Below are 12010 nucleotides of genomic sequence, written 5' to 3' on the forward strand. Positions count from 1 at the left end.
ATAAAAAGCTTCTGCACAGCAAAAAAAACCTATCAACAAACAATAAGAAAGCCCACTGGATGGGAGAACATATTTGCTAGTGTTATCTCCAATAAGGGTTTAATCGCCAACATTTATAGGGAACTCATACAACTTAAAAAATGGAAGATAAACAATCCAATCAAAAATGGGCAAAGGACCTAAATAGACACTTTTCAAAAGAAGACATACAGAAGGAAAAGAGACATATGAAAATATGCTCACAGTCACTAATCATCCAAGAGATGCAAATCAAAACAACCATCTCACACCTGTCAAAATTGCTGTCATCAACAAATCAACACACAACAAGTGCTGGAGAGGATGTGGAGAAAAAGGAACCCTTGTTTACTGCTGTTGGGAATGCAGACTGTGGGTTCAACCACTGAGGGTGGTGCAACCTCTGTGGGAAAAGAGTATGAACTTCCTCAAAAAATTCAAATTGGAATTCCCATTTGACCCAGTAATCTCACTTCTAGGAATATATCCCAAGAAACCAGAAACACCAATGAGAAAGTATATATGCACCCCTATGTTCATAGCAGCACCATTTACAATAGCTAAGATTTGGAAACAGCCTAAGTGCCCAGCATCAGATAAGTGGATTAGAAAACTGTGGTACATCTACACAATGGAAATACACTGCTGTAAAAAAGATGGACTTTTTACCATTTGCAACAGCATGGATGGAACTGGAGAGCATTATGCTAAGCGAAATAAGCCAGTCAGAGAAAGATAAATATCACATGCTCTCACTCATTTGTGGAATATAATGAACAACATAAACTGATGAGCAAATATAGCACCAGAGACATAAAGCATCGAACAGACTGTTCAACCTATGAGGGAAGGTGGGGGGAGAGGGTAAGAGATCAACCAAAGGACTTGTATGCATGCATATGAGCATAACCAATGAACACAGACAGGTGTGGGGGTGTGAGGGCACGTGCTGGGGGGTGGGGGCGGCTGGGGAGAGGCCAACGGGGGGAAAATGAGACGTATGTAATACTTTAAACAATAAAGAATTTAAATTTTTAAAAAATAACCTATCTTTTAAACAGAGTCCTGAAGGATAAGTAGAAGTCAGCTAGGTTAACTGGGGCCAGAAGGTGGGTGGGGCTTCAAAGGGAGAAAGATCATTCCAGGCAGAAGAGGCAGCATGAACCTGGGATAAAAGCAAGCATGGCCTGTTTGAGAAACTGAGCAATGTCCTCAATGGCCAAATGGTACAAGAACAAGGAGGAACCCATAAGGGTTGAGACTGGGAAATAATTAATTCTGAGCCTACAAGGCCAGGTAAGGATTCTAAACTTTCTACATGAAGGAGAAGTACCTTGGGAGCTTTCAGTTTGGTTCCTTTGGCTGCAATAAGGAGATGTGTTTGGTAAAGGGAAGGTAAAATCAGGGAGATGACTTAGGGTGCTGAGTCTGTAGCCCAAGCATGAGACAGTGGTAGCCTGGGGGGCATGGTGACAATGGGCATGGAGAAGAGAGGGCAGATTTTTGGAAGAGTTCCCAAACAGAGGCAGTCCTCAAATAACATTGCTGCTTCCTTTTATTGAGTCAACCTCACAACTCATCCCCCTCGGCCTTTTATATCCCACCATCCACTCATATCCTGGGAATATATATGAAAGTGGGGAGACCAGGTGGCCTTCCCTTGAGCCATGAGCAATTTTATTTATATATCACATTTATAATATCAATGGAAAAGAGATCCTCTGCCATTAAACATGCATATTCCCACTTCCATATCCAATTAATCACTAGAGAGACCCTTGGTTTTACAAAAGGAAAGAGACCAGTTTCAGCACAGCCACTAGCAACCAGAAATGAGCCTGAAAACTAAGTCCTCCATCTCTTCCCAGGCCAGGGTCCTGTCCACACGGCCTCCAAAGAGAAGATGGTGATCAGCGTCATGCTGCTCTGAGGTGAGAGGCTACCTGTCCTTCCCCTCCGCTTCTACAAGGCTCCGACCACTTCAAGACTAAAATGGACATCATGGATTCTTAAGAGGATTTTTTTTAAAAAGAAACAAGTAATATGTTTCCTCCTCTATTGTGCATTTTCCCTAGAAGCCCTCTATAAAAGGTTTTTATTATCCAAGGCAGCCTTTGAGATGTCACTCCAGCCCTAAATGTATTTGCATTAAGGTACAGCTTATTTCTTGCATCTCCCAGAACCTTGCCCTCTTGCTATTAGTACATTCACAACCCCTCACACTCACAACAGAACAAGAGAAGTCAGAGTAGATGAAAGGAACCAGATCCATTTGCTCCTAACCAGGCCCCTTAAGAGCCTCTTAGAGGATCCCAGGTTACAAATATGTTCATCTTTTCCATTCACAAATACCTTTTGAAGGCAAAGATGTGTCTATAAAATGGGACAAGAATAAAGTCTATTGTTCCCTTCTAGAAGCCTTTCTTCAAAATGTTTTTACCCACTAACCACAAGACTGGCTTTCGATGTATACCATTTTTTCACAGATGTATTTTAAACATATACCTGTCTCTCTGGGATTCTGGGTTTCTGAGGCAATCAACATACTGAAAGGTGTGACACAGGGAAAGAATTTGATACTCTTGTTCTGAGGAACAGAGAGAGAAACCAGGGCTTTATTATAAACCAGAAGAATTGCATGTACTTTAACAGAAACTTTGTATTGACTTCAAAACCTTTACAGGGATAATTTCTGCTTTCCATAACATCTATAGCATCTAGCTTTCCACTCTATATTGGTGACACAAGACAGAGGAAGGCTACATGTGATGGGTTCCATTATGCATCAGTTGCAGCCATGGAAATTCAAGAAAGACCCCCAACTTACCCCTTATCTTGAGAGTTTTAGACGTTATGTTGCTGACACTATGCTGTGGCTAAAGGGTAAAAATAAAGATATTCTATAACCTTGGCTGTGAGCCTTGAACATGGCTGGATTGGTTTCTCACATCACAACTCATTTTTCCATGAGCCCTGGTGCCTGGATACAAACTAATTTTTTTTTTTTAATTTTTCTCAAGAACCTTTTTTTTTTCATTTTTACAATGGAGTGATGATGAAAAAATACATTAAACATGAGGATGAAAATCCTAATCTAAATTATCCTTCCAGTCATTCTAGTTGAAATACTCTATGAAACAGAATATTCCTCATGAAAAACATCTTTAGGAGAAACATAAAATAGATTCCGGGAAAATTATTGTTTCTAGGGGATTTGACTTTTGTCCTGGTCATGCAAGGAGTGCTGCTCAGGGGATAAGCCCTAGCTATTCTTGGGCCAGGCCAACCTGGGCTCCATCTCTACTTTGTCATTTACAACTATGAGGACTTTGCAAGTTGCTTAACGTTTAATTTCGGGGCAAGAAGAGGGTTGTGTAAACTGGGAATAATAACTACTTTATATGATTACTAGGCTTAAGATAATATGCAAAAGAGCTTAGCATTGTGCCCGACAGGTGTATTATTTATATTCATCTTAACTATTATTATATTTACTCGAGGTCTGGTGCACAAAATTCATGCATGGGGGGGGGGTGGCCCTCAGCCCAGTCTGCACCTTCTCCAATCTGGGACACCCTGTGGAATCAGGCCTAAACCAGCAGTCAGACATCCCTCTCACAATCCGGGACTGCTGGCTCCTAACCACTCACCTGCCTGCCTGTTTGCCTGATTGCCCCTAACTGCTTCTGCCTGCCAGCCTGATTGCCCCTAACTGCTCCCCTGTCAGCCTGATTGCCCCCAACTGCCCTCCCCTGCTAGCCTGATTGCCCCCAACTGCCCTCCCCTGATGGCCTGATTGCCCCCAACTGCCCTCCCCTGATGGCCTGATTGCCCCCAACTGCCTTCCCCTGCTGCAACCCACCTCCTACGCCGGGCCCCGCCTCCCCTGTGCACACGGCCATCTTGTGACAACCGTCTTGTGATGGCCATCTTGTGACGACATTAGGGCATGATGCATGAGGGCGTGACAACCACCTAGGCTATTATTACTATAGATTATACTTAATTTCAGTACAAGGCATAATCTTCATATTCTTTTAGGCTAGTATGATGAAATGTCAAGCTATAACTATTATGTTCATAATCCAGTTTTAAAGAAACCAATTTTTATGACACCCTCTTAGTAAGTGAAGGAAATATTTTTAATTCAAACCAAAAATATTATTTTAATTAAATTTTGAGGATAATTCCTAAAAATCTTATTACTTAAGTTACCCAAATAATGGCTTCAGCTATCCACATTTCATTGCAAGAGACTTTGGATGTGTCAATGAACTGCTGCTCTAAACTATTATTTTCTAAAATCAATCTATTTGGACAAATTTTGGCAAAGCCATAATAAGACTTCTAACAGTCCTGAGGGAATAACCAAGTAATTTCAGGGCAGAAATTATCTATACTTTTATATACTACAGTTTCTTTATCTATTCATCCATCAATGTACACTCAGGTTGTTTCCATATCTCATTACAAGAAAAAAAATTTTTAACTATGTATGGTGATGGATGTTAACTAGATTTATTGTGGTGATCAATTTGAAATATATACAAATATCAAATCACTATGTTATACACCTAAAACTAATGAAATGTTATATGTCAATTTTACTTTAATTTTTAAAAGACACTATAAAAATCAAGTTTGAGAAAAAGGAACCCTCATGTACTGCTGGTGGGAATGCAGACTGGTGCAACCACTGTGGAGAACAGTATGGCGCTTCCTCAAAAAGTTAAAAATGGCCCTAACCGGTTTGGCTCAGTGGATAGAGCGTCAGCCTGCGGACTCAAAGGTCCCAGGTTCAATTCCGGTCATAGGGCATGTACCTTGGTTGCAGGCACATCCCCAGTAGGGAGTGTGCAGGAGGCAGCTGATTGATGTTTCTCTCTCATCGATGATTGATTTTATTAAAATCAATAAAATATATTTTAAAAAATAAAAATCATCATTCTCCCCTTTAAAAAAAAAACAGTTAAAAATGGAACTCCCATTTGATCCTGTGATCCCACTTCTAGGAATATATCCCAAGAAACCAGAAACACCAATCAGAAAGGATATATGCACCCCTATGTGCATAGCAGCACAATTTACAATAGCTAAGATTTGGAAACAACCTAAGTGCCATCAGCAGATGAGTGGATTAAAAACCTGTGGTACATCTACACAATGGAATACTATGCCACTATAAAAAAGAAGGAACTTTTACCATTTGCAACAGCATGAATGGAACTGGAGAGCAATATGCTAAGCGAGATAAGCCAGTCGGAGAAAGATAAGTATCACATGATCTCACTCATATGTGGGATATAATGATTAACATAAACTGATGAACAAAAATAGATCAAGAGAAAAATGGCAGGGGAGGTCGGGGGGGGGGGGTTAGAGATCAACCAAAGGACTTGCATGCATGCATATAAGCATAACCAATGGACACAGACACTGGGAAGGCAGGGGCTTGCCCTCAGTGGTGGGAATGGCCAGGGAGAGGGGGTCAATTGGGGAAAAAGGAGACATATGTAAAGCTTTAGACAATAAAAAAAAAATCTATTGCTTTTTTCTAAAAAGTTATTGAGGATATTATTTATCTATTTAACCACTATGTGATTCCAATATGTAGATAAGGATGAGAACTATCTTTGAAATAGTGTAAGAAAAGCTTTACTTCTGGGTATATATCCAAAGAAATCCAAAACACTAATTTGAAAGTGTATATACACCCCTATGTTCATTGCAGTGTTGCTTACAATAGCCAAGATATAAAAGCAAACCAAGTGCCTATCAATAGACAAGTGGATAAAAAGTTGCAGAACATATACACAATGGAATATTACTTGCCCATAAAAAAAATGAAATCTTACCATTTGCGACAGCATTGATGGACATAAAAGGTGTCATGCTGAGTGAAATAAGTCAGCCAGAGAAAGACAAATACCATAGGATTTCACATATATGTGGTATCTAAAGAACAAAAACAAACAAAATAGAAACAGACTCACAGATACAGAGAACATACTGATAGTTGTCAGAAGAGACGAGGTTTGGGGGGCCAGGTGAAAAAGGTGAAGGGATTAAGAAGTAGAAATTGGTAGTTATAAAACAGTCACGGGGATGTAAAGTACAGCAGAGGGAATACAGTCAATAATATTTTAAAAATTATGTACGGTGCCAGGTGGTTACTAGAAATATCTGGGACGAACACTCTGAAAGTATATGATTGTCTAACCCAGGGGTCCTCAAACTACGGCCCGCGGGCCACGTGCAAATACAAATATTGTATTTGTTCCCGTTTTGTTTTTTTACTTCAAAATAAGATATGTGCAGTGTGCATAGGAATTTGTTCATAGTTTTTTTTTAAACTATAGTCCAGCCCTCCAATGATCTAAGGGACAGTGAACTGGCCCCCTGTTTAAAAAGTTTGAGGACCCCTGCTCTAACCACTATGCTGTTCACCTGAAACTAATACAAAATAATATTGAATGTAAACTGTAATTGAAAAATAAAATCTTTTTTTAAAGAAGAAGGTTTTTAATCATAAATGATAATTCAGGTGACAGAGAATAAAATGTTTTCAGTCACAAATGATAACTCGGGTTATATAGGAAGAAGTATTTCAGTCATACATGGAAAAGAAAACAAGCTTTGTTTCCCCCAAGGAACAAGTATGTTCTGCCCTCTCCACTCTTAATACTTCCTCCCTATGGGCAATGTCAGCATGTTACTAAGCAGGTATCTCTTTACATTGACTGCCAGGAAGCTTCAACTTCAATGAGCAAGTATATTTACTTATAATTCTACTAGAAGCTCAGTGCATGAAATTTGTGCACTCGGTAGGGGGGTCCCTCAGCCTGGCCTGCCCAGTCCAGAAGCCCTCAAGGGATGCCCGACTGATGGCTTAGCGCTGCCACGAAGGCAGAAGAGGCTCCCGCCACCACTACTGCACTCTCCAGCCATGAGCCCAGATTCTGGCTGAGTGGCGCTCCCCCTATGGGAGTGCACTAACCACCAGGGGGCAGCTCCTACATTGAGCATCTGCCCTCTGGTGGTCAGTGTGCATCATAGTAACCAGTCATTCTGCCATTTGATCGATTTGCATACTAGCCTTTTATTATATAGGACTAGAGGCCCGATGCACAAAAATTTGTGCATTTGGGGGGTGAGGGGGGTCCCTCAGCCCAGCCTGTGCCCTCTCGCAGTCTGGGACCCCTCGGGAGATAACGACCTGCTGGCTTAGGCCTGCTCCCAGGTGGCAGAGGGCAGGCCCAATCCCTAGGTGCAGCCCCTGGTCGGGCTCAGAGCAGGGCCAATTGGGGAGATGGGGCGCCGCCCCCTGTCATGCACAGAGCAGGGCAGATCGGGAGGTTGCGATGCCACTGTCAGTCACACTCAGGGTAGGGCCGATTGGGGGGTTGGGGCACCGCCCCCGTCACACTCAAGGCAGGGTCAATGGGCAGGTTGCAGCCCCACCCCTGTCACACACAGAGCAGGGCCAACCAGGGGGTTGGGGTACTGCCCCCGTCACTCACAGAGCAGGGCCCATCAGGGGCGTTGGGGCTCCATACCCTGTAACTCACAGAGCAGGGTCCATCAGGGGGTTGGGGAGCTCCCCCCTGTCACGCACAGAGCAGGGCTGATCAGGGGGTTGAGGAGCTCCCCCCTGTCACTCACAGAGTAGGGCGGATCAGGGGGTTGGGGCGCTGCACCCTGTCACACTCAGGGCAGGGCCGATGGGGAGGTTATGGCTCTACCCCATCACACACAGAGCAGGGCCCGTGGGGCGTAGTTGGGGCACCACCCTCTATCACCCACAGAGCAGGGCCAATCAGGAGGTTGGGGCGCCGCCACTGTCACACTCAGGGCAGGGCCGATGGGGAGGTTATGGCTCTACCCCGTCACACACAAAGCAGGGCCTGTTGGGGGGAGGGGGGTTGGAGCACCGCACCCTGTCACACACAGAGCCGCAGGGCAATCAGGGGGTTGGGGAGCTACCCCCTATCAGGCACAGAGCAGGGCTGATCAGGGGGTTGGGGCGCCTTCCCCTGTCACAAACAGAACAGGGCAGATAGGGAGGTTGTGGCCCCGCCCCCTGTCACACACAGAGTCGTAGGGCGATCAGGGGGTTTGGACACTGCCTCCTGTCATGCTGATCCGGTGCCAGGAGGCCTCGCGGCTCCGCTGATCCCGGGGCTGGGAGGCATATGACCCTTTTACTATATAGGATAGAGGCCTGGTGCACAGGTGGGGGCTGGCTGGTTTGCCCTGAAGAATGTCCTGGATCAGGGTGGGGGTCCCCATTGGGATGCCTGGCCAGCCTGGATGAGGGGATGATGGCTGTTTGCAGCTGGTCACACACCCTTCAGGGTGGGGGTCCCCACTGGGGTGCCTGGCCAGTCTGGGTGAGGGGCTGAGGGCTGTTTTCAGGCTGGCAGGTGACTGAAGCTCCCAACCGCTCCTTTTTTTTTTTTTTTTTTTTATTCTGGGCCAGCTTTAGCTCTGAGGCTTGGCTCCAGCTCTTAGGCCTCGGCTGCTAAAAGCAGGTATCTGGTTTGTTTGGGTTCTATAATCGAAACACTCTTTCAACTCCAGCTCCGAGATCCTGGCTGGCTGAAAGCAGGTTTCTGGGGTTTTGTTTAGCTTCTATATTTGTAACAATGTTTCAAACTGCAAGCTCAGAGGCCGGCAGCGGCAGGCGGGGAACGTTGGAGTCCTCCGTCACTGAAGCAAGCAAGCCTCATGTTCGCTTCAAGCTGTCTGGCTGCCGGCCGCCATCTTGGCTGGCAGTTAATTTGCATATCACCCTGATTAGCCAATGGGAAGGGTAGCGGATGTATGGCTAATTACCATGTTTCTCTTATTAGATAGGATGATCTGCATGTTTGTGACCTCGCTTTAACTTACCCTTTATTCCTATTGCCTTTATATATGGGGTAACCCTAATTTTTAATTACATTTTATTGTAAGACTTTTATAAGCCACATCAAATTTAAGAGTGAAGTAAAAAGTAAGAAAGTCAGAAAGAAATGGAAAATTAATCACTATCAAACACCGTTAGTGTAAAAGGCTAGTGTTATGAGCTTATATCAACAGAAGATTAGTCATTCCGGTTCTCCGCAACCTGTCCACATATATCCTGGATTCATCACTAACAAGCTCTGTGACCTTAAGCAAAATATTTAACCTCTCTGTGCACATTTTCCTCAACTATATAATGGGCTTAATAATAGTACGCTTCTCATAGCATTGTTGTGAAAGTCAAGTGAGTTGATTCTGTAAAACAATGCCTGGCAATAACAGGTATTCTGTTAGCTACTGTTGTTATCAAGAACAAAAAAGAAGACATCATTATTGGTACAAAGAATCTCAGTGTCTAGTAAGAAAAGTGCCTACACACAGACAGGAAAAATAGTACAAAGGATGGTTTCATTGTTACTGTGTTTGACAACCAGCTCATTCAAAAATCATACTCTGCCCTTTTATTTACATTCCTGTCACTTTCTATATGTAATGTAGAGCCAAGAGAATTTTCTTCCTTAAATTCCAATCTACAAACACGGGGAAGTTAATATTTCATTGACATTTAATCTAATTGCCCATTTGTGATAGCAATGATTATAGTACTTTGTCCCTGACATTTATGTTGCCTGAACATCGCATGGCTTAAACTGGCCCACAAGCCATAACTGTCAATTGCTGTCTGTCTTTAACTTTTCTGGATTGAGAACAAAATTTCAGCACCAGAGTACATGCAAACAAACCCAAACACACAAGCACATGTGTATACACAAAGGAGGTATGTGGGTACCATAACTGAACCCACCCGTGCCCAGTCAATCTGCTATTATTTTTCATCATTTCAATTGATTGTGCAGCAGTCAACTGGACTGATCATGTGGTGACCCAGCCTGGTCATTAAAACAGCTGTGATAATCAGATCAGCTGGCAGACAGTCAACTTTGTTCATCTAGAGATGGCAGGAGTCTCCCATGTCAAAAAATTTTGCAACCCTGAGGTAGACTTTATTATTGTAGACAGCATTCCTTTTTCGGGCCATTAACATAACTGGGATCCAATTATCAAGTTCACTTAAAGCATCACTTTTTGAAACAAGCACATAAACTGTAATCAAAACTTGGAATGCAGTGCTCACTTTGGCAGCACATATACTAAAATTGGAATGATACAGAGAAGATTAGCATAACCCCTGCACAAGGATGACATGCAAATTCATGAAGCATTCCATATTTAAAAAAAACAACAACAAAAAAACCCTTGGAATGTATGTGCTACATCTACCGAGATCCTCCTGTTAAATAGTTGGAAAGGGGTGCCACAGAGACAACAAGGCTTTTTAGCTCCAGTATAAAGGGCTGGATTCTTATGGTGCTTTATTTCCCAATTTGTAATTCCAAAGTCTGAGCAGTGCCGATGTCTAGTTAGCTACATCTTCATGTCCTGTATGGTGGTGGGTGCAGCTGGACAGAAGCAGGCTGCTGGTTCAGTGTGATTGTGTGGCCCAGCCTGAAAAGCCTCCTGGGACCATCAGTGTTCTGCAAATTACAGTCGGCCTGGCCTGAAGGTCAGCAGCCATCCCCCAGCAGGCACTGGCCGTCCCAGTCCACTGCCCTTGAGAAATTGGTGTGCTGCAAAACATATTTGCTCAGATACGGAGAGAAAGCGATTCTTCACCTAATTATATCCATTTGGCTCTGAACAGATAGATCAGGTCTCTTTGTGGGGAAACAAAGCAAGAAGGAAAGGGACGTTTATGTTTACTTGCTTGTTAAATCTCTCCAAAATTTTGTAGGGAAGCTGTGTGTAGCTAAAATTAGGTCATGAATGTTTATGCTTTGTGAATTGAACACACTATATAAATGAGGGAATGGAAAAGTGAGAAAAGGATAGAAAGAGAGAGGTGGGGCAAGAGTATGCACCCCACCGCAGGGCTGTCTTACAGAAATGGCCACAGTGAATCCCTATCTACAAATAGCTCCCGGCACAAATGCCTTCTCTCTAGCCTGTCAAAATAACAGTCATTCTCCATCATTGAAATGCCTCTCGGAGTGCTGCTATTCAGTCTTTCTCAGCTCTATGAAATGTCTTGACTCATTTGCAAAGAGAGCTGAGTGTAAGCCAGCATTTCACATGTAAGCTATTTTGCCAACTTAGGGTTAAATCAGTACACAGAGAAGCCCAACTGGAATGGTCTGAAAGTACCCACACAGCAGCTTGGGAACCACATAATACGGGTGCACCAGCCCAATGGGGCAGAGCCAATTGACCTCAAGTCTATTTAGGCAAAATTGTACAGTAGGTAACATTTTCTTTGGCCCAGGAGGTTATCAGAGCTTTTACCTGCTATCTTCCTTCTTAGCTGGTGTCCAAAACGAATTCCCTTATTCTTTATATATTCCGTACCCATCTTCATCCTTACTTCCCTAATTTTGTCCTCTTTAGACCATTCATTCACACTAAGATATATGACCGTTCTCTTGGGTTCAGCTTTATTTTAATTGGGGTCAACATAAAAGAGATGAAACTCTGGGTGGAATTTCAGGCCTTGTTCAGAGAAGGACTTAGGGCCATGCAAACCTTTCTGACTGACATTCCTAAACATCCCACCCTGCTGCAGGTCGCCACAGTCTCTGTTCCGTAGTGGACCCCAGAATCATCCCTTGTGGGTAAAGCTTTTTCTGCACAGCCATGCAGAGGGCTGACTTGGAAATTATCTTGAGCACAATGCTTGGTCCAGGAGCCCTGTGAAAGCATGGCCCTGGAGCAATCAGGCAGGTAAAATAGCTGGGAATGAGAGCCAACTTCCAGCCCAACTCCACCACATTCATCTGGAAAATGAGGATGTTCATTGTCATCTTGACCACACAGCACCTTGCACAAAGGCAGCTGGAGCCTATCTAAGGAAGCCTTTGAACCCCTCAGATTAAAGGGATTGTATACTTTAAGAACAAAAGGATTCAAAGCCCTACTGTACAGTTTAAAACAT

The 12010-nt window shown here is 43.5% G+C and overlaps 1 non-coding gene across 1 annotated transcript; it reads left to right on the forward strand.

Annotated features, from left to right (window-relative positions):
- Positions 1 to 10151: 10151 nt before the first annotated feature.
- Positions 10152 to 10258, forward strand: LOC132223607 (U6 spliceosomal RNA). Its single transcript, XR_009450497.1, has one exon. It is a non-coding gene; the product is annotated as a U6 spliceosomal RNA (small nuclear RNA).
- Positions 10259 to 12010: the final 1752 nt, after the last annotated feature.

The sequence above is a fragment of the Myotis daubentonii genome, chromosome 1 (assembly GCF_963259705.1).
Source record: "Myotis daubentonii chromosome 1, mMyoDau2.1, whole genome shotgun sequence".
Classification (NCBI taxonomy): Eukaryota; Metazoa; Chordata; class Mammalia; order Chiroptera; family Vespertilionidae; genus Myotis; species Myotis daubentonii.